General features: G+C 33.6%; 1 protein-coding gene across 1 annotated transcript in view; it reads left to right on the top strand.

Moving 5' to 3' along the window:
- The first annotated feature begins 17,161 nt into the window (after window positions 1-17,161).
- Window positions 17,162-21,901, top strand: part of LOC123669005 (alpha-1,3-mannosyl-glycoprotein 4-beta-N-acetylglucosaminyltransferase A-like) — a 48,190-nt gene continuing 43,450 nt past the window's right edge. The window contains exon 1 of the mRNA XM_045602682.1: window positions 17,162-17,372. The gene's annotated coding sequence lies outside the window, so the exon portion shown is untranslated. The remainder of the gene's footprint in view (window positions 17,373-21,901) is intronic.

Below are 21,901 nucleotides of genomic sequence, written 5' to 3'. Positions count from 1 at the left end.
TTGTATTTTCATTTCCAGTTTTATTTATATATTTTAATTACGAATGCTAAGTAAGCATTCCATATTTTAATTAAAAAGTCTTTTTCATTTGTAAACTAATTTATTTTGATGTTATGTTTTATTTATGTAGTTAAATATTATTTTCTTGTTATTTAATTTTTTGGATATAAATGGTCTACAAAATATCAGATTTCGAATTATAGAGTTAAGCAACAGTAGTAATAAATGTCAGTGAGGGTAAATAAGCTAGCTTTATTAAATTAATATAATTTTTCAATGAGGTAGGACACAGCAGGATTTATTCTCCTCAAAATCTAGATCAGCCCGACTGAAAAAGTACCTGAACCTTACAGAAGATCCCAGTTAAATTATACTCCTTTCAAGCAGTATTGTACTCCTGTGGTCAGTTGGGTGACCAGAGCTATTCTGGGCGATTGAGGGTAGGGTCGGCAGCGCGCTTGCGTTGCTTCTGTTGTTGCAGACATCTATAAGCTAAGGTAATCGTTTACTACCAGGTGAGCCGTAAGCTTGTTTGCCGACTTCGTTTTCTAAAAAACGGTCCTAAAATAAATAATTTTTGAAACATAATTAGAATTAAGACACGACGATATGGAAAAAGATAGCTCCAACTGGTGGAAACTTTTTTGAGGTAGGGCTCAGCAGGAAATGTCCTGTTCAAAATCTGTAGCAGCCCGTCTGGGTAAGTGCATCAACCTTATAAAGATCACAGGTAAATAATACTGTTCTCATGTAGTGTTGTGTTCCTGTGGTGAATAAGATTGTCAGAGCTCTAGAGAAGATTGGGGGTGAGGTCGGCAACGCGCTTGCTATGTACTGGTTTTGCAGGCATCTGTAGGCTATAGTGACCGCTTACCATCATGTAAGCTGTACGTTTGTTTGACGGCCTGGTCGTCTACAAACACCTTATGACGTGAGCAGTGCTTTGAATCCATTTAATTAAACTAATCCTAGTTTACCAACCGCTCTTGTGGAGTGGTACGTGCGCATACGGATACGCGCCTAAACATCCACGGTTTGCGAGTTCAACTCCCGGTTGGGATGGATATTTGTTTTTATACAAATATGTCTTTCCGGTTTGGGTATCTCTCCTAGGGTCTTCCCACTGCAACTCGGAGAGCACGTTAAGCCATCGGTCCCGGTTGATATCACGTACAGGATAGCGATGGTTACTCATAGTACGGAATATATCCGCCAACCCGCATTGGAACAGCGTGGTGGATTAAGCTCTGATCCTTCTCTTACATGGAGAAAGTGGAATATTTTTATAGCCCCTTGACTGTATCATATAATGCAAATTTTATATACAGTAAAAGTTGAAAAAAAAACTATCATAACTTCAAAGCAAAAAGAACTTTTTTTAACGACTTTTTTTAGGCTGTTACGTCTGATACTAATTGTTACGATTTTTTATGTGACGAGAATTATAATAATTTTTTTAAATGTCTATCCTACTAAAATACTTCTTTTTGAAAACTAGGCCTTACAGATATGTTGTATTTTTCTGGAAAGAATAAAGGTTAAATGAATCATACTAGTGGTCGCCCGGTGCTCGAAATTTGACTGTAATTATTTTAATTATAACCTTATAAATGTTCTGTTGTCAAAGACATATTATTTTTATATAATATAACGTGCAAATATATGTAAATGTATATAGAATTAAACTATCATAATAGGTATAATATTTAGTTGTCTGTCAAAGCGATCAAGGAAAAGAATAGCGTAAATTGGCCATCATCCTAAGTAAGTCAATTATTTAAGTTATTGATCCATTGGATTACATACTTAAATAAAGGTAGTTTATTGATCCTCCCTTATCGATCTAAAAAAAAAATCATTTGTCAACCAAAATTTTGTATTCACGTCTTTTACAATTATCGTAACATACGTATCCTCAAAAAAGATTTATTTTATATATATTATTCATTTTTTATATTCATTTTTTATATATATTATTCATTTTTTATATATATTATTCATTTTTATTATTTATTTTTTATTTATATTTATTATTCTTCATACAATAAATTCTGTCTTAAATATTATGCAAAAAACGTTTAATTTTTTTGTTTAATTCTTTTCACTTCAAAATTATTTTATTTTGTTAAATGGTTAAAGTGGTATTGTTTTTTTTTTTTTGATCTAATACTCTAGAAAAATAAATTAAGACGTGTCTATAGAATACATACTTATAGAATGTGCTGAATATGAAATCTGTGTCTTAATCGTCAGAGTCATATCGTTAAGAAGTCATAAAGGAGCTGAACAGTTGTTGTGTATTTGCAAATTTGCACAACATTAGCTGACTCTTTATTAACATTGAAACACAACGATTTTTTTTTCTTACTATTACTTTCAAACTTATAGTGGAGTTTTTGTTTAGATTATGAAGAGGGAGAGCTGCTCTTAAACAAATACAGATTACAAAACCTAGATAAACAATAAACCCGAGGAAGAACATCGTATTGTCTTACATTGGGTTAGCGCAATACATAAAGCGTGACATAAATTCCTATAAACTTCATTACATAATTATTAATATCACGTTTAGTGTATTGAAGAAACCTAAACGTTTGAATATCATCACAAGAGGTCAAAGTTGTTTGCATAACTTTCGCTTTTCGTGTAAAACGAGTATATACGTAATTAAAGTAATTTTACAAATTGAATCTAACGTCCATGATTTATCAATAACAACAATTTACATAACAAACTAACACACGATGTTTTTTTCGTAACGAAATAATTAAAATAAAAAATAAGTAATTTACATGATATGAAGTTGAATAATATTTTGATAACTCATTTCGTATTTGGCATGAAAAGCAATTGATTTTGATGAGGTTGAGTTTTTGTGGAAGGTGAGGTTTACCTCTCACCTACTCTAGTAACGAATATGGTAAACTTATCTATAAACTAACGCCGCCGTTTTGGACGCCGCGTTGGCGCAACGTTTAGAGCCATGGATTTTACCTGTTGCGCTGGCGGTTGCGGGTTCGATCCCCGCACATGACAAACATTCGTATTGGCCATACAGTTGTTTACCGTGGTCTGGGTGTTTGTGCAGTCCTTGTGGGTCTTCCCACCGTGCCTCGGAGAGCACGTTAAGCCGTCGGTCCCGGTTGTTATCATGTACACCTGATAGCAATCGTTACTCATAGTAGGGAATATATCCGCCAACCCGCACTGGAGCAGCGTGGTGGATTAAGCTCTGATCCTTCTCCTACACGGGGAAAAAGGCCTATGCCCAGTAGTGGGATATTATAAGCTGAAGCGTATCCATAAACTGTGTTCGTTTATAATTTGTCTTTTCTCCTTTTTTATGTGCTCAAGGAAATATTATATTACATGTTTTCTATTAATTCAGTTCTAGTTCTTGACTTTCATTTATAACTAATTTTATGTTAAGATGATTAAAACAAAACTAAATAAAAATATTTGTGAATAGCTCACTCTATAAACATAAGAATTCATTTGGTATTCATAAACATTCAAAAGTGTTAATTTGTGATTTTGTTAAAAACTTCTTATCTGATCAAGTTTAGGTTTTAGCTTGATGGTATTTTTTTATGATTTCTTTAATCTGAATGTTTCTGAAGTATCCCCGTTCTTAAAATAGTGAGCTAAATAAAGCGTTCTACATAAACAATATCATATTATGATTTTAACATAATTTTGTATTTCGTACTTAAAAAAGTGGTAAGTGACTAATGACGATAAAGATGTGAACTAATTTGTTAATTATTACAAAAAAAGAAGAAAAAAAATACCACAATTGTATTTACTTGGTAGATTTAAAATACATTCTATGTTAATAATATAAAAGTGCATCAGTGTGTTTATTCAATATATTTTAGTACGCAATCATTACAAAATTTCGAAGTAGTTTTGTACCTTTTTTGTATAAAACAATATGATAACACATAGTTAATTATATTCACCTCTATATTGCGTGCTGGTGTATAATTTTCCAATGTACATATTTTTCAAAATTATCTGAGTACTGTATCTGAGAAGAACAATGCCCAGATAAAACAATAATTTGATAGACGGAATTTTCGTACCAGCTCTCTGGTCAAGGCAAAGATAATCTTGAATCAAAAAGGCAGGAAATAATTGTAATTTGCATTGTTTCCTTATCTTATTTGCAATGAAAAGAAAAACTTATTCCTTTATGTATTTGGTTTGAAATTGTATAAACAATTCCACCAGAAAATATTTCGCTTACAGCTCGCTCGTCTTTATTGTATTTAGAATTTTCAAATTGTTTGAATGAAAACCTCATATTGTTACGTACTTTTGACGTTACTCAAAAAGGTTTTTAAATGGTGTTTATGATGATGATCAGGACTAAAACGTGGACATGAAAAAATGTAACGTTTTCGATTTTATGAAATCTGTCTTTCCTAGCAAGATATTTTGTAAAATAATAATAATTTGTTATACATTATTCTTAAGCAACTTAAAACATAGTTTTATAAACTTAAAAATTTCCATCTCAAATATTGATATAATATTTAGTTTTCATTCTATAGCATTATCTATAGCTAGCTACTTTTAGCATTTTGTATCTATTAAAATTTTAAACGGTACACTCTATTCAAGAAACATTTATTTTGTCTCGAATGGAAAGCAGATGCTAGCACAACACTAAACTTACCCGAGATGACATTCAAACACGCACATTTACGCAGTTTATCCTTTTCTGTTTATTTAAATAATTTTAATAATAAATAAAGCTCTTTGTATCTTCGACACACATAGAAAGATAGTACATACTCGTAATAAGTACTATTTGTATTCAGGTACGTTTACATTCCCGTCAAGTGCCTTAACACATAGTTACGCAACGTGTGGGTATCGGAAAATGTCCATGGTTTTGCGTAACAAGAGACCGGACTGATTTTAAGTGTTTCGCGGAAATGTCTTCACTAAGCACCCCATTATGCATTAAAGTAGTCTTCATACATACTATTTTACGAATTTTCATATTTTCATACATATTTTTGTATTCAAAGAATATTTTACTCGCGTTTTGTTAAATTATAAACTCAATAGTTGACCAATTAGGACATCCTCAGTCGACTTCGATACGTCATTCATATTTTTCTTCAAATTTTTATTTCGATGAATAGTTTACGAAAGAAACTTTTGATTAAACGTGGGTTTTGTTTTATCTTTGATTATAAATTATCAAATTTATGGTAGTTGTAAATGATTGTTATCACATACGAAGTCGTGTTTGACTTTAGCATACCAGAGTTATTGTTTTATTGTCTCAACCAAAAAGGTATTAAGAGAACATTAGTCAAGGCTGTTTTAAATTACTCTTGAGGATCTTAGAAATCCCATGAAAATTAAAAAAAATGCTTAAGAAATAAGCTCGGTGATAGAAACCATCTTCATAGATTACGATACCAAAGAGTGGAGCGGAACATTGATTCAGTCGATGACGAGGAGACAATTAAAACGATACCGTGGTACAAAACGCTCATTATAAAGAAAGTAAAAATTTCATACAAAGTAGGTATTCTTACATCTTAAAAAATAAAATAGGGATAAATCATAGGAAGGATATGCGGCACGATGCAAATTACTATCACCGATTCTTTAGTAGACAACATAATAATGTAAGGCATGTTATAAGGTACATTAGGAACATCTTAAACAAAAAGAAAAACGTAACATGTCATGCTTGTTACCTTTAAATTTTGTTAAATATTATCGTATTGAGGTCGTTCTCGCTTAATCATTACGGCAAGCCCTCCGGCCATCTTAGTCAAACTAATGGAGATTCTCGTAGGCGATTCTATTCACGGTGTATTCACACAGTTTCGCTATAGTAATCGACAAAGCGAAGGTGTAATCGCCGTCACAAGTTAATTCCACATAATTATATATATTCTCTTATCCCCTTCAACTTATGTAAAAAAAAAGTTTCACTTTAATTAGTGTAATTAACACCGTTTTGTTATTTATGCCTCTGCCTCTTACTTAGAAAAAAGTAATAACAATTTAAATATTCAATATTTATATTATACATTATGTTAATTATTTATTGTACCCTACGAAAGTCTAAAGTGAATATGAATATTATGTAGATGTTCAAGTGAGGCCGTAAAACACATATTACCCATCACCCACCTAATGATGCGTATTTAAATATTTTATTGATAATAAAGTTTTATTATGATTGATACTTGTAACACAATAGTTCTTTTTTGTAATATGATATTAGCATATATACAAATCTATGTTACAGTAATAAGCACAAAAAGTGAAAAAAAAATCGAAGGTTTTAAGATTCAAAGCAAGACAATTAACGTTAGTAAAATTGATTAAAATAAAGATACAAATATTTGAAGCGTTATACAGTTTTAAACAATAAGATTTGATAATAAATTGTAAATATTACTTTGTAATACATAATTGGTATCTTATAAAATTATGGGGAAAATAAATTATTTTTAAAGAAGAAAGCTAAACTAGTCTTTGTTCTATTAGATCACGTTATGTATGTTGAAGAATTACATACCGATCTCACTTCTGAGCCGCGCCTGTTTTCGAGGGTAGTTACGAATCGTCTTGCCAGAACACTCGACGAATTCCAACCAACAGAGCAGGCTGGGTTTCGGAATGGCTACAGCACCGTAGACCACATCCATACTGTTCGGCAGATTATTCAAAAGACAGAAGAATATAATCAACCGCTGTGTATGGCATTTGTGGACTACGAGAAAGCCTTCGACTCTGTCGAGACCTGGGCTGTCCTGGACTCCTGGACTCTCTGCAGAGATGTCATATCGACTGGCGATACATCGAGGTACTGAGATGTATATACGACGCGGCGACGATGACCGTTGTCCAGGACCAGAGAACAAGACTTATTTCCCTCCGGCGTGGGGTAAGACAGGGAGATGTTATATCACCGAAACTGTTTACCACTGCGCTGGAGGATGTCTTTAGGACCTTGGATTGGGGGGAGAGGCATCAACGTCAACGGTGAATACATCTCTCACCTTCGTTTCGCCGAAGATATCGTCATCTTTGCGGAGACGTTGGATGAGTTAGGTCGAACGCTGGTCAGCCTAAACGAGTCCTCCCGACGGTCTCTGTATGAACTTGGACAAAACGAAAATTATGTTTAACAACCAAGTCACACCGAGCCCGGTATCGGTAGATGGTACCCTTCTCGAAGTTGTTCAGGATTATATTTACCTAGGCCATACTATCCAACTAGGCCGCAACAATTTCGAGAAGGAGGCCGATAGGAGGATTAGGTTGGGCTGGGTGGCATTTGGTAGGCTTCGTCGAGTCTTCACTTCGAAGATTCCGCAATGCTTGAAGATAAAAGTCTTCGAGCAATGCGTCCTGCCTGTGTTAACATACGGAGCCTAAACGTGGACACTGACGAAGGGACTGGTTCAAAAGTTTAAAGTCACTCAATGTACAATGTGAACGGGCTATGCATGGGGTTTCTCTCAAAGATAGGATTAGAAATGAGAGTAGCCGCGAAAGAACTAAATTAACCGACATAGCCCACAGAATCAGCAAGTTGAAGTAGCAGTAGGCTGGTCATCTGTGTTGCAGGACCGATAACCGATGGAGTAGACGGGTCCTGGAGTGGAGACCGCGTCTTGGTAAACACAGTGTGGGACGTCTTCCGATCCGTTGAACCGACGATCTACGTAAGATTGCCGGTGTAGGCTGGATGAGGATTGCCGAAAACCAGGATGTTTGGCGCGAACTTGGGGAGGCCTATATCCAGCAGTGGACTGCAATAGGCTGAATTGACTAACTGACTATGGATGTTAACAAATGCAACAATTACAAATAAAGACATTCTTATTTGAAATATTATTGAATATTTGCATTTATTGAAAATGCTCTCTGTTTTTAGTAGTTTTATTATAGTGCACGACTCGCCTTTCTCAGTTCGTAGAAACATACCTTAATTAACTCATTCTGTATCTATTACTGTTTTATTTATTTGTTTCTAATAAGTTTGTCCTTTTCTAATAAATAATCTCTAATAAGTTCTGACAACGTGTTATTTTGGTAAACGTTGGTTCTTTAGACGTATAATATTTAAGAAAAAAAAAAATCTTATGTCCCAACAATGACGGAGTAATTTGAACAAATTCAGGTATTTTTACCCAAGCTCTCGGTTGATCATGATATTAATCTAATATTACCCAGTATGTTATATAGCTTTATCATATGTGTTATATAAGTGTTTCAAATTTGAATTCAATAAATTTGTGGCAAAGGCCTATTTAAAAAACTTTCCTTACAATATTTGTAAGTAACTAAGTATGTTTAGGTGAAATCTTGAAAGCTAAATTTGACTCACTTTTTACTGTCCGATTGAGCTAAAGTTTTGAATATACCTTTTCTTTTTATTTCAAACCCATCACTATTGTGTAGTTCTATTTTATAGTCTACTAGCTGACCCGGCGAACTTCGTATCGCCTAACAAAAACTTTATCGTATGGTATTAAAGTTCAAATTGACTTTCAAGTATTATCACAAATCTTTTGTATGGGAGTATAGAAAAGTGTTGTTTTTAGACTTTTACAAGAAATTTAATTTTTTTTTTTTTAGAATTTTTCTCTCCGTAAGAACCATCCTCGTACTTCAATGAATATTTTAAAAAAAGAAGTAGCGAAATCGGTCCAACCGTTCTCGAGTTTTGCGCTTAGCAACACATTCAGCGACTCATTTTTATATTATAGATAAAAGCTTATATATTCTTAAATTTATAGTCTACACAAGCTTATATAACCTAATTACATCTATATGTTATCTGTATATCTTCTTCATCTATATATTAATACGTGAAGCAAAAACTTTGTACACCTGTTTTACTAAAATTGCACGGACGGAGGAGTATAAGATTTCGCACACATATAGTTTATATAGAGAAGGAGTGCAGAATGCTAATATTTTTTAAATTGTACATAAAAATACATTCAATCAATATAAAAAAATTACAAACACTACCATGTATTTGACACATACACGCATATATACACTTTTGTTTATAATTATTGAAGTATAGTCCTTAAAAACAGAACCTTAATAATGTTCAAATTTCGGTCGAATTTCGATCACTAAGCAACCGCTAGTATTCTTAAATATAACAGAAATCGACTGACACAAACACACACATGTTTTTTTAATACTCTACAGTTGATACTGAGACCTGTTTATCTTTTTAACCACCTGTGTCTAGTTCACGCACCGCGTCGAAACAAATGATTTTTAAGTGAAACTCCTAGCGACTTGAGTCTAAATTACCCTGTACTTTTTTAATTACACCTAGGTAATGGCTAAGGCTGGCAAACAGGCGTACGGCTCACCTGATGGTAAGCGATTACCGTAGCTTATAGGCGCCTGCAACACTAGAAGCATCGCAAGCGGGTTGCTAACCCAATCAATCAGGAGTTCTGGTCAGTGGTCACCTTACTCGCCAACAGGAATACAACACTACTAGAAAGCAGTATTATTTAGCTGTGATCTTCTGTAAGGTCGAGGTACTTCCCCAGTCAGGCTGCTCCAGATTTCGAACAGGATATTTCCTGCTGTGTCCTACTTCATTGAAAAATTATATTAATTTGATAAAGCTAGCTGATTTACCCTCACTGACATTTATTACTACTGTTGCTTAACTCTATAATTCGTAATCTGATATTTTGTAGACCATTTATATCCAAAAAATTAAATAACAAGGAAATAATATTTAACTACATAAATAAAAAATAACATCAAAATAAATTAGTTTACAAATGCAAAAGTCTTTTGAATTAAAATATGGAATGCTTACTTAGCATTCGTAATTAAAATATATAAATAAAACTGGAAATGAAAATACAATTTTGATTTATTTATTTTCATTATTCATATTTCATTTATACAGTATATAAAATAAACAAACAGTTGTACTTTTGTCATTTAAGGTGCTAAAATACGCATTCTACGTATTTTGAAAAAGAAATTAAAGTAAATAAAAACAATTAACGGTAGCTTGAACAAAAAATTATAACAATTTCAAGTTTTGACATTTAAAATTAAGATATTGACTGTAATAGTTAACTTCCTTATAAATTTACGACCTTACGAGCATAAGGATACTTTTTAACGCAAAGTTTAATTCAAAACATATTGTTAAAAAATTTGCTAAAAATAAATTGCGTATTTAAAGATTTATTCTTACATAATCTGTTTATATGTATAAAGTGACTACCGTCGTAAGATCAAGATGTAAATAAATCTATGACACTTCAGTGATAGGAAGTTTTGATTACGAATGTACCGAGTTGCAATTTAATCGCGTTGGTATCCTACCGGGTCCCGACCTCGGTTACGTTGATATAACATGACCTCTCGTATGGGTGCAGTTTCCGTATTTACCCCTGATAGTTTACCAAGCATGATGTTGATATTCTTATTTACACATGCACAATTAATAATTTAATCATTATACTTTAAATTTATCTTTTAATTGTTGTTACGTAATGCAGATGAACCAAAGGTAATCTGTTTAGAATTAGATAAAATTTAACGAGATACGCGTTACTTCTAAAGAAGTTTTATATTTTTTCTATCTAAAACATTCACGCTTAAATCAAAACTCATGAACATGTACTAAGAGGACCTATACTAACTATAAACTACCTCTCTGCTAAATTTAATGTTTATAGCATAAAAATAAGGAGTCGTACCAAATCTTTCGGCAGCCCTTAGACGTCATTAATGTGTCCCTGTCGCAAAATTAGTTCTTAGTGAACGTTTATTAAGTATTAATTCTCTTTCTGCTAAATTTCAAGCTTTAAGTATAAAAATGAAGTACTTTCATGCCTTTTGAGCCTTAACCCCCCCCCCTCCCCCCTTAATCCGGCCCTATCGAAAAATCCGTATATATATATATATATATAAACTACCTACCTCCCAAATTTCATATTTATGCGTCCAGCGGTTTTTGAGATTTCGTGATGAGTCATCGGCCTAACGATTTTATATACATACTAGCTGTGCCCGCGATTTCGTCTTCTCTCGTTCTTCGACTTTAGTTTGCAGTTACAAAAAATAATAAATAAAGTTAGCCTAAGTTACCCCATATTACATCAGCTATCTACCAGTGAAAGTCCCGTCAAAATCGGTCTAGCCGTTTCAGAGATTAGCCGGAACAAACAGACAGACAGACGGAGAGACAAAAATTTTAAAAATTGTTATTTTGGTTTATATACCATGTATACATCCATATGTATATATGTAGTAAAAAGCGGTTATGTTAATATTACAAACAAACACACCAATTTTATTTATTTGGCGCGAACTTATGGAGGCCTATGTCCAGCAGTGGACTGCGATATGCTGAAGTGATGTAGGTATATGTATTTAGATAAACTAAAACTAAAAATTAACTTTCGGTTGTGTATAATACTAATGTCACTATATGTAGTATGAAAAGTAAGTATATAAATGACATGATTAAAACAAATATTGTTTATAAATAAATCTTTTGCTTTGTGGTTGCTGTGTGGTATATGAAACTTTATGTAGATATTACAAAAATGAACTAATATTCGTTTCTATATTTTTGTTGATTCTGGTTATTTTTACTCCTTACCTTTAAATAATAATAAAGATTATCGTAATTTTTTCTTTATTATACACCAAAATAGAAAGAAATGCAACAACGTAAATATAAAAACAAAGATGTATTCTCTTCTTAACAATTGCAATCGGATGACAGTTCAACTCAGTCGCACAAATCAAATATTCGTTTAATCTCGTATTAGACATACGCACACATATGAACACGACGAGTTGAACGATTTTATCAAAATAATGTTGTAGCAACATAAAATTTTCACAAAATTATTATGATTGACGTAATTACTTATGTGAGTACGTTACGCAAAGAGTCTTCTAACTATAAAGTGACTACTTGTTCTTAAACTTACGCAAATATGGCATGTCTTAAATTGTTCTAAGTAAATTTTGTTTAAATACACTTATTTTAATTTATAAATCAACAATAGTTTAACGACCTTTTAAAAAAAATGAATGTTTACTAACAACATGCAATTATAAAATCTTCTCGACAAAAGACTAACTTTCTCAAAAAAATGCGAGAAAGAATGAGGTAGATCATTCATTGATTAACTTAATCATCTTAATTGTTGCATTTAAGAGACTTCTTACGCAGTTGAATCAAAACAACGGTGTTACCATGAGAAAAGAAAGTAAATGGTGTGCGAGTGAAACTAATGGCTTTGTTACGTCATATATAAATTGTTGGGGTTCAAAACGTTACATCGTGAGAACAATTAGGAATTTTAATGATAACTAATCATCATTTTTCGTATAGCAAACACGTTGTCTTCATTTAATTCTTAATAACGTGATATTTCTTCACTGTTCTCGTGTATTACATACTTTATGCCGAAGATAGGAACTTGCTCGTATTAATTACGAATGTTTCCACGATAATATTGTTGTTGTAGCTAAAAAAGAAAGGTTAGAAAAGGTCCTTTGCATGCAAATGTCAAATCTGATGTTATGTAAATAAAAATCAATTTTTTAACTGACATAACGAAATAATTAATACCAACAACCAATAAAATCTCGAATTCTGTCATTAGACAGTCATTTAGAGCTCGAATTTTTATGTGGTCACTAGCTGACCCGCCAAACGTGCGTTGTCTTGCCGCTAAACGCTGTTAAGAAATAGGGGTTGGTGGTAGAAGGGTGAAAATTTAGGGTTGTATGTATTTTTTAATGTTGTATCATTAAAAAAAAATATCTAAAAATTGAAAAAAAAAATAGAGGTGGACTACCCTTAACATTTAGGGAGATGAAAAATAAATGTTGTTCGATTCTTAGACCTACCCAATATGCACACAAAATTTCATGAGAATTGGTCAAGCCGTTTCGGACGAGTTTAACTACAAACACCGCGACACGGGAATTTTATATATTAGATTTAAAGTTGTCTTTAAGGGTGAAATAGGGAACAAAATTTTGTAAGAGGCTCGGTTCTAGCTAATTATATTAGAATAATATAAAGCATCTGAATGTAAAATATTACAACACTAAACTTAGTATAAATGCACTTTAATACGGTTAAAGACATACATCATTCCAGCCTATTGCAGTCCACTGCTGGACATAGGCCTCCACAAGTTCGCGCCAAAAATGCGTGAACTCATGTGTGTTGCCCATAGTCACCACGCTGGGCAGGCGGGTTGGTGACCGCAGGGCTGGCTTTTTCGCACCTAAGACGCTGCTGCCCGTCTTCGGCCTGTTGTTTCAAAGCCAGCGGTTAGATGGTTATCCCGCCATCGGTCGGCTTCTTAAGTTCCAAGGTGGTAGTGGAACTTTGTTATCCCTTAGTCGCCTCTTACGACACCCACGGGAAGAAAGGGGGTGGCTATATTCTTTTATTTTCGTGCCGTAGCCACACAGCACCCGTAGCCACACACCACCCGTAGCCACACACCACCCGTAGCCACACAGCACCCGTAGCCACACAGCACATCCGAGTTGGATTCGGCGCGAGATTTCGTTCTCGAAGTTGGACTTACCTAGCGATATTGTATCACTAGATATCTCGAAGGCCTTCGACAGGGTTTGGCACGCAAGTCTCCTTAGCAAACTTCCTGCTTACGGCATCCCTGTTGACTTTTGTAGCTGGATTTCAGACTTTTTGAGTGAACGGTCGATCAGAGTGGTCGTGGACGGCTGCTCCTCTGACCTGATGGATATAAACGCCGGCGTCCCTCAAGGTTCTGTTCTCTCTGCAACTCTTTTCCTGCTCCATATTAACGACATGCTACGACCAGGCATTGTTGGATACGCAGATGACAGTACGATTGTTGAGAGATATTTGTCCAGCGCAAAAGACAGCAGGGACGTAATACGTTCTCAGAGAGAGGCCATGGTGGAACGAACAAATTCAATACTGGAGCAAGTATCCCAATGGGGTGATTGCAACCTGGTCACGTTCAACGCCGCCAAAACGCAGGCCTGTTTATTCTCCACCAAACGGAGTCCTTTCAACTTGACTCCTACTTTCCGTGGTACACCTGTCCCTGTGTCCGATACCCTCGACCTCCTTGGCATAGAGTTGAATTCTAACCTCAACTTTGGCAATTACATTGAGTCCAAAGCGCAAACTGCGGCCAGAAAGCTTGGCATCTTAAATAAGGTTAAGCGATATTTCACGCCTAAACAACTTCTTACGCTATACAAAGCTCAAATCCGATCGTACATGGAATATTGTAGTCACTTGTGGGATGGCTCAGCCAAATATCAACTCGCCACACTGGACTCAGTGGAACGCAGAGCCAAGCGGCTTATCGGTAATGCCAGTTTGGTGAAATCTCTTCACACTCTGGCTCACCGAAGAAAGGTTGCCAGTCTAACGGTCTTTTACAGGTTGTACTTTGGAGAGTGTGCCCTGGAGCTGCACGAGCTCATACCCCCATCTCCTTTCTTCCATCGGACTTTCAGACGTACCGCAGGCTTTCATTCCTACCTGATTGATATACCTTTCATACGTACAAAGCGCTTCGAATCATCTTTTTTAATGCGCACAGCCAAGGAATGGAATTCCCTGCCAGCGTCTGTATTTCCGAGTTCATATAACCCGAACATATTTAAAGCGCGAGTGAACAGGCTTCTTCTGGGCGAACTCGCTCCATCTTCGACCTCGTCTGTGCTCTAGGGCTAGACTGAGGTCAAGAGTAAGCCCATATCGTAATAAAAAAAAAAAAAAAAAAAAAAAAAAAAAAATATTGACTAACCTAGATATATGTATAGGTCAACGCGGTTGCCACGCGGCTAATAAATGACTAAAAAATGATTTAAATGATATAAATATTTTTCTCAAAAACAAGAGCGTTAGAAAATTTAGTATGTTTAACGGGTGTAGAAAATTAGTTAGCCAAGAAAGAAGAAAGGGAAAGTAAGATAAGGAACCAAAAAAAGAGAATAACACCTGATCAAATGTTTCGGGAGTTTACACCTTTACAGCTCAGTTAGCACAAGTTGCTGTTGACGTAGGAACACAACTTTTGTAATGAAATGTGTTTAGGCTATTTAAAAATGAGAATTTCTTTGATGTAATTACAATTTTGAAATACTTACTTAATATACTTATTTTTTATTTGAAAGCTGTTACTTACTTACTTATCATAATTATGTTCCTACATAAATAGAGAAACATAAGATAAGTATTATACCTATTCTTATATTTGAAGTATTTTTTTGTTCGAGAACAGATAAGATTCGCTGTCCAGTTATTTATTTGAAAGAGTTGGCTGCGACATGAACAAAAATAATTGCCGGATGTCTCAATAAAGACTGAATTTACACAAAATCTTCTCTAAATTGTACTAAAGTATACAAAAAGTCTGTAGATAAGTAAATTATACTAATCATTAATTGTATTTTCCATTAGTTGGATTACAAAATTGCGATATTTAAAAAGTCATGATTCAATAATACCTCGACTTTTGAGAGAATTAAAACTACAAATAAAGTAAAATTATTCTAATTTTATTGTAGGTATATCTAATAATTAAAATTGATCGTTATTTATAGTGAATTTTTTTTTATTCATATCCTCCTTTCTTCTCCCCTTTTTCTTCTCTTTGTTGAATATTTTTATTTATAAGTGCGTAAAATAACAAACACCTACATCACTGTTTTTAAAATACTGACGTAACAGGCAGTTTAGATTTTGTTATTGAAAATTCTTCAAAAGTTTTCTTTTGTGCTTTTGGAAATCGTAAAAATGCTGACGTTATACCAAACACGTAAGACGTTTCCAACGATTCTTTTGTATTTTAATTTGTTTACATTTTTGACAAAACATGCCTTACGAAAAAATTAGGTTCAATTTATGCTTATTTACTTGTTCAGTATCTAAAATAGAAAACCGTTAGAACAAAGAGCCATCTACAAATTTTAAACTGAGTTTCTAAAGACTGACTGACTTTCATTCATTCATGCTTATGTACGTTGCGTTCAGTCGCTAGGAAATCGGAGGTTTTCTTAGAAGTTGTATAACATGGATAATAGATGGCAGCACATCAGTGTAAAGTTATGGTGTAGTAATATGCACGTACACGTTTATATTATTTGGGATCTTATATAAAGCTTATTTATAATGTCAAATATATAGCACTTAGAATGTATGATTTATAATCGTTTATATACAAGGTTTAAGGTTTGGAGGTATTTTTGGTAATCATCTAAAGTTCTGTTTATTTAATTCATTTCTCAACTTTAATTTAATTTATTTAGTTTTAAAATTTAAGCTCGGACATTAAATAATAACACTCTTAAAAATATTATATCTCCTTGATTGTAAAATTGTTAGTAGAGTTTTGTATACTAAAAACTTAAAGCAGATTCATCTGTAGTATCACAAGATCATTGTGGATCGTAATCTCCTGTCAACAAAATGCATTCCCACGGGTTCTAAGCTCATCAAAAATCAAGATTTGAGCTGTTTCATTGCGATTATGATGATATAGGATTGTCTGCTAAAAATCTAGTTTGAATGGCAGTTGGCGAATATAATACAGCCTGGCCAGGATTTTCTCAGGTAATTGCAATTTTTTAATTTACCTACTAAAATAAATATAAAATAATTTTTATCCATACAGCAGAATGGTGAAGGTCCCTTTTAGTTCGGATCTTCCACTTTGATAAGATTTTAAAATAATAACATTAAATTTAATTGCTAAAAAACAAATTTTATAATTTAATAAGGTATGTGGGCTTTCAAAGTAGGCGTATATTCAGTGTACTATTTATTGTACTCTGTGGTAGGCGTCAACTATTTGAATCAATAGCGATAGTCTTACGACATTTGATTATGTCGGTAAAACAGTGCTGCGAGGTTTACAGATATACTGGATTTTTACTTCAACACTAGATATATATTTTTATTAGGACTGAGTAGATTATACGAGTCACAAAGGGATGTAAAATGAATCATAAATGTTAATGGTGTTTTTTTTAATTATGGTATGCTTAATTTATTTTGTTGTATATTTATTTGCAAGGCGTGCAGGTAAAATATTTAAGAAATATGGCAACAATGGACTCTTTGTTTACATCTATTTCATCCTGAATTATAGTTCACAACACCGTACTTGTGAATGAGAACTGTCAACGTTTGTAAAATTACTTAGAAGTTAGAACATTCAATGTTTGCATATAAAACTATTTTAGTTACTACTTTATATAAATTTAGCATCGAGTTTTAAATTATACTTAGTACTACAATGCTATTCTTATTATTTTAGTGCAATGTGATGTACAGTTGAGAGGTAAGTTTTTGTTATTATTTTAATGTTACATAGAGTTCTATAAATGATTACGTATAAATGATCTGAAATATTTGAATATAAACAACAACAAAAGTCATCTTGATAAGGTTGTTCTATTTTTTATTTAATTAAAAATATGTGAAAAACTCAAACTATAATTTAATTTATCGTAAACAATATATCGATAAAATTAACGTTTTTATGGTGATAATAGTTGTATATTAGGTATATTTTACGTTGTTACTGAAGAAATACTTAAAAAAATATTTATTTTTTCTTTGGCGTCTTATTTAATAACAAGTATTAATATTAATAGTAGAATTTAGTTATTTATTTATTTATTTATCTCTTTTGATCTTATATCACATCGTTGAGTTGATTCATACTGTAAACCTCAAACTCAGTATAAATTTTAGATTGGATTTAGAATCGTTTGGCAATTTAAGGGCGAAAAGGGGCGAGGGGGGATGGGGGGAGTCTCCCTCAAAACCCCCCCATACCACTCGCAATACAAGCTAATGCACCATTCTTGAAATAAAAATCTCATTGACCTAACCTCAAAATTTAACCGTTCATCAGCATAATTTCGTTCCGTGACGTCTCTGGCGCTTCGGAAAGTGCAGCCCTTTCGCCCTTGCGTTGTGTTACAGCGGACGGAGGCTGCCCTCCCTCCACACCTTCAACTTCTAAAGAACACTTTAGGGGTAGGAAAAATAAGGCTTCGTTGAGTCGGGGTAAACTGATTTCGTTAGATTCCTCTCAAATTAAAAAAATGACCATTGCATTCGTTGCTAGCGCGTGTTTACGTTTTTTTAACGCAAAAGCGAAGGGCTTCCGTAGTTCCGTAAATTTTACCTAAATTTTAATTTAACTGTCATAACGTATTGCATTATATAACACCAACAATAGACCTATTTTCTTCGGCTGGTTATCGATAGGAAGTAAGAAAAGCGCGTGCCGTAGCCGCTGCATTTATTATATTTCGATTGAATAAATATTTGTTTTTCAAAATATTTATTTTAATTGATAAAAAGCAAGTACAGATTTAATAGAATAATATATCATAATAATAGAATCACATACTATAGTCGTCACAAAGTAAATAGGCCCGTTTGGACATATGTTATCAGGACGTAAATAGCGAAGTAACCATACGACTCGGTATACGATACTCACGATAAATCGATTCAAGTTTGTATGAGTATTTGAGAGATTTCATTAAGTAATGTAAAGTGCATTTGATTAAAATTTTGATCAGAAATTTAACTTAAACTTTAATATTGTAGGTAATTTGAAATAATACAATGGTACAAAAGGTCAATTTGTCTTTATTTTATATTCAATTTGTCTTTGTTTTCTCTTTTTTACATGAATTTTAATCATTATAATGAAAAAAATTTTTCGGATATTATCGCGATTTATTAGCCAAATAAAAATAATATTTACGACATTGAGCGCCGATCTTTTTTTTCAGTAAATATCACGACACAACATTAAATTACGATTAACATTGAGTGAAGCTGGTGAAATTCAGTAATTAAATGAGTGACAGCGCTAGTGTTTAAAAAACAAAATACTTAAAACGTAACTGTTTTTGAGACGTTTCGTAATAATTAGAAATTGCATGCTACTATAAAGCAAGCGCGAAAAGAATACTGCCAATATATTCTATCACATTATTTAACGCTCCAAATAATGTACGTATGTTTCAAAGTCATCAGTCAGTTTATGTTATTAATAATTATTTTATAGTTTCATACAGTTTCGTACCAATTTACGTTCTAGAGTATTTGTCAAATGTCCAAACGGGCTTATTTTGTGACGACTATAGTAAAAAATAAACGAAAAATTGCTAAACTAAAATCCACAGATTATTTTATTATTAATTAAAATAATTCCAATGAAATAACTACTTTTATTTAAACTTTTTTTTTTAATAAAAATATGTAAATATTTTTAAGGTTAGTCGAGGATCCCAAACCAGCATGTTGGTTACAACAAAGTTAGTATAATTTTATAGGTAAAGCTTGACTTTGTAAGCCTTTCACCGGCACTTGAGCAGACTATTGATATAATGATGAAAATCTGTAGACTTCCCTTTCGTTAAATTCCCGTGGTAAAAAAAAGGAGAATCGAAAAATAAATGTCCTTCAATATTTTATTGTAGGCTTACGTAAGCTAAGCTTATCTATATCTATAATATATATAAACGCGAAAGGTCATTCATCACGAAATCTCCGAAACTATAACACCTACAAACTTGAAATTTGGCAGGTAGGCTCCTTATAAGACGTAGGCATCCGCTAAGAACGGATTTTACGAAACTCGACCCCTAAGGGGGTGAAATGGGGGTTGCAAGTTTGTATAAACGTCCTATGAATTTGAAGTAAGAGACTTGAAATTTAAAATGTATGCCTTATAGATAATGAGAAGGTGTCCAAATAATCTATCTTTAGAAATCAACTCCCTTTTGGGGTTAAAACGGGGGATAGTAGGTTTACTCACTCACCACGAAATCTCCGAAACTATAACACCTAAAAACTTGAATCTATAATCTATCTATAATCTATAATCTACAATATATATAAAAGCGAAAGGTCATTCATCACGAAATCTCCGAAACTATAACACCTAGAAACTTGAAATTTGGCAGGTAGGCTCCTTATAAGACGTAGGCATCCGCTAAGAACGGATTTTACGAAATTCGACCCCTAAGGGGGTTAAACGGACTTTGGAAGTTTGTATGAAAGTCCTGTGTTTGAAGTAAGAGACTTGAAATTTCAAATGTAAGCTCTATAGATGGTGAAAAGGTGACCAAATAATATATCTTTAGAAATCAACCCCTTTTTGGGGTTAAAACGGGGGATCGTAGGTTGACTCACTGATCATGAAATCTCCGAAACTATAACACCTAAAAACTTAAAATTTAGCAGGTAGGCCCCTTATAAGGCGTAAACTACCGCTAAGAATGGATTTTATGAAACTCGACCCCTAAGAGGGTAAAACGGGGGTTGGAAGTTTGTATGAAAGTCCTATGTTTTAGTAGTAAGAGACTTGAAATTTAAAATGTATGCTCTAGAGATGGTGAAAAGGTGTCCAAATAATGTATATTTAGAAATCAACCCCTTTTTGGGGTTAAAACGGGGGATCGTAGGTTGACTCACTGATCACGAAATCTCCGAAACTATAACACCTACAAACTTAAAATTTAGCAGGTAGGCCCCTTATAAGGCGTAGACATCCGCTGAGAACGTATTTCACAAAATTCGACCCCTAAGAGGATAAAACGGGGGTTGGAAGTTTGTATGAAAGTGCTATGTTTTTGAAGTAAGAGACTTAAAATTTAAAATGTATGCTTTATAGATGGTAAGAAGGTGTCCAAATAATGTATCTTTAGAAATCAACTCCCTTTTGGGGTTAAAACGGGGGATGGTAGGTTGACTCACTCATCACGAAATCTCCGAAACTATAACAGCTTCAAACTTGAAATTTGGTAGGTACGTTTCGTATAAGGCGTAGACATTTGCTAAGATCAGATTTTATGAAACTCGAATGGGATAAAACGGGGGTTGGAAGTTTGTATGAAAGACCTTTGTTTTTGAAGTAAGAGGCTTGAAATTAAAAATGTATCCTCTATAGATGGTGAGAAGGTGTTCAAATAATGTATCTTTATAAAACAACTCCTTCTTGAGATTAAAACGGGGAATGGTAGCTTGACTCACTCATCACGAAATCTCCGAAACTATAACAGCTACAAACTTAAAATTTGGCAGGTAGGTTCCTTATAGGCCGTAGGCATCTGCTAAGAACTGATATTATGAAATTCAACCCTTAAAGGGGTAAAACGGGGGTTGGGAATTTGTATGAAGGTCCTATGTTTTTGAAGTAAGAGATTTGAAATTTAAAATGTATGCTCTATAGATGATGAGGTGTCCAAATAATGTATCTTTAGAAATCAACTCCTTTTTGGGGTTAAAACGGGGGATGGTAGGTTGACTCACTCATCACGAAATCTCCGAAACTATAACAGCCACAAACCTGAAATTTGGCAGATAGGTTCCTTATGGGGCATAGACATCCACTAAGAACTGATTTTACGAAACTTGACCCCTAAGGGTATAAAAGGGGGGTTGGAAGTTTGTATGAAAGTCCTATATTTTTTAAGTAAGAGACTTGAAATTTAAAATGTATGCTCTATAGATGGTGAGGAGGTGTCCAAATAATGCATCGTAATCTATATATATAAAAGAGTAAGGTCACTGACTCACTCATCACGAGAACTCAAAAACCGCTGGAGGGTTCATCCATCCAGGATGGACACAGATGAAATTTGGCAGGGAGGTAGATTATAGTTAGATAGTATAGTTAGATAAGAACGGATTTTACGATATTCCACCGCTAAGGGGGCTTAATTGGGGTTGATAGTTTGTATGAAACATATTCAACAGCTATAAGTTCGCCTGATAGGCTATTTATACTGCAGCCTGAAAATAAAACTAAGAATGTAGTGTATTATAGAGGTTTTATAA

The sequence above is a fragment of the Melitaea cinxia genome, chromosome Z (assembly GCF_905220565.1).
Source record: "Melitaea cinxia chromosome Z, ilMelCinx1.1, whole genome shotgun sequence".
Lineage (NCBI taxonomy): Eukaryota > Metazoa > Arthropoda > Insecta > Lepidoptera > Nymphalidae > Melitaea > Melitaea cinxia.
Note: the sequence above shows the minus strand (reverse complement) of the source record. Positions and strands in the feature narration are given on the sequence as shown.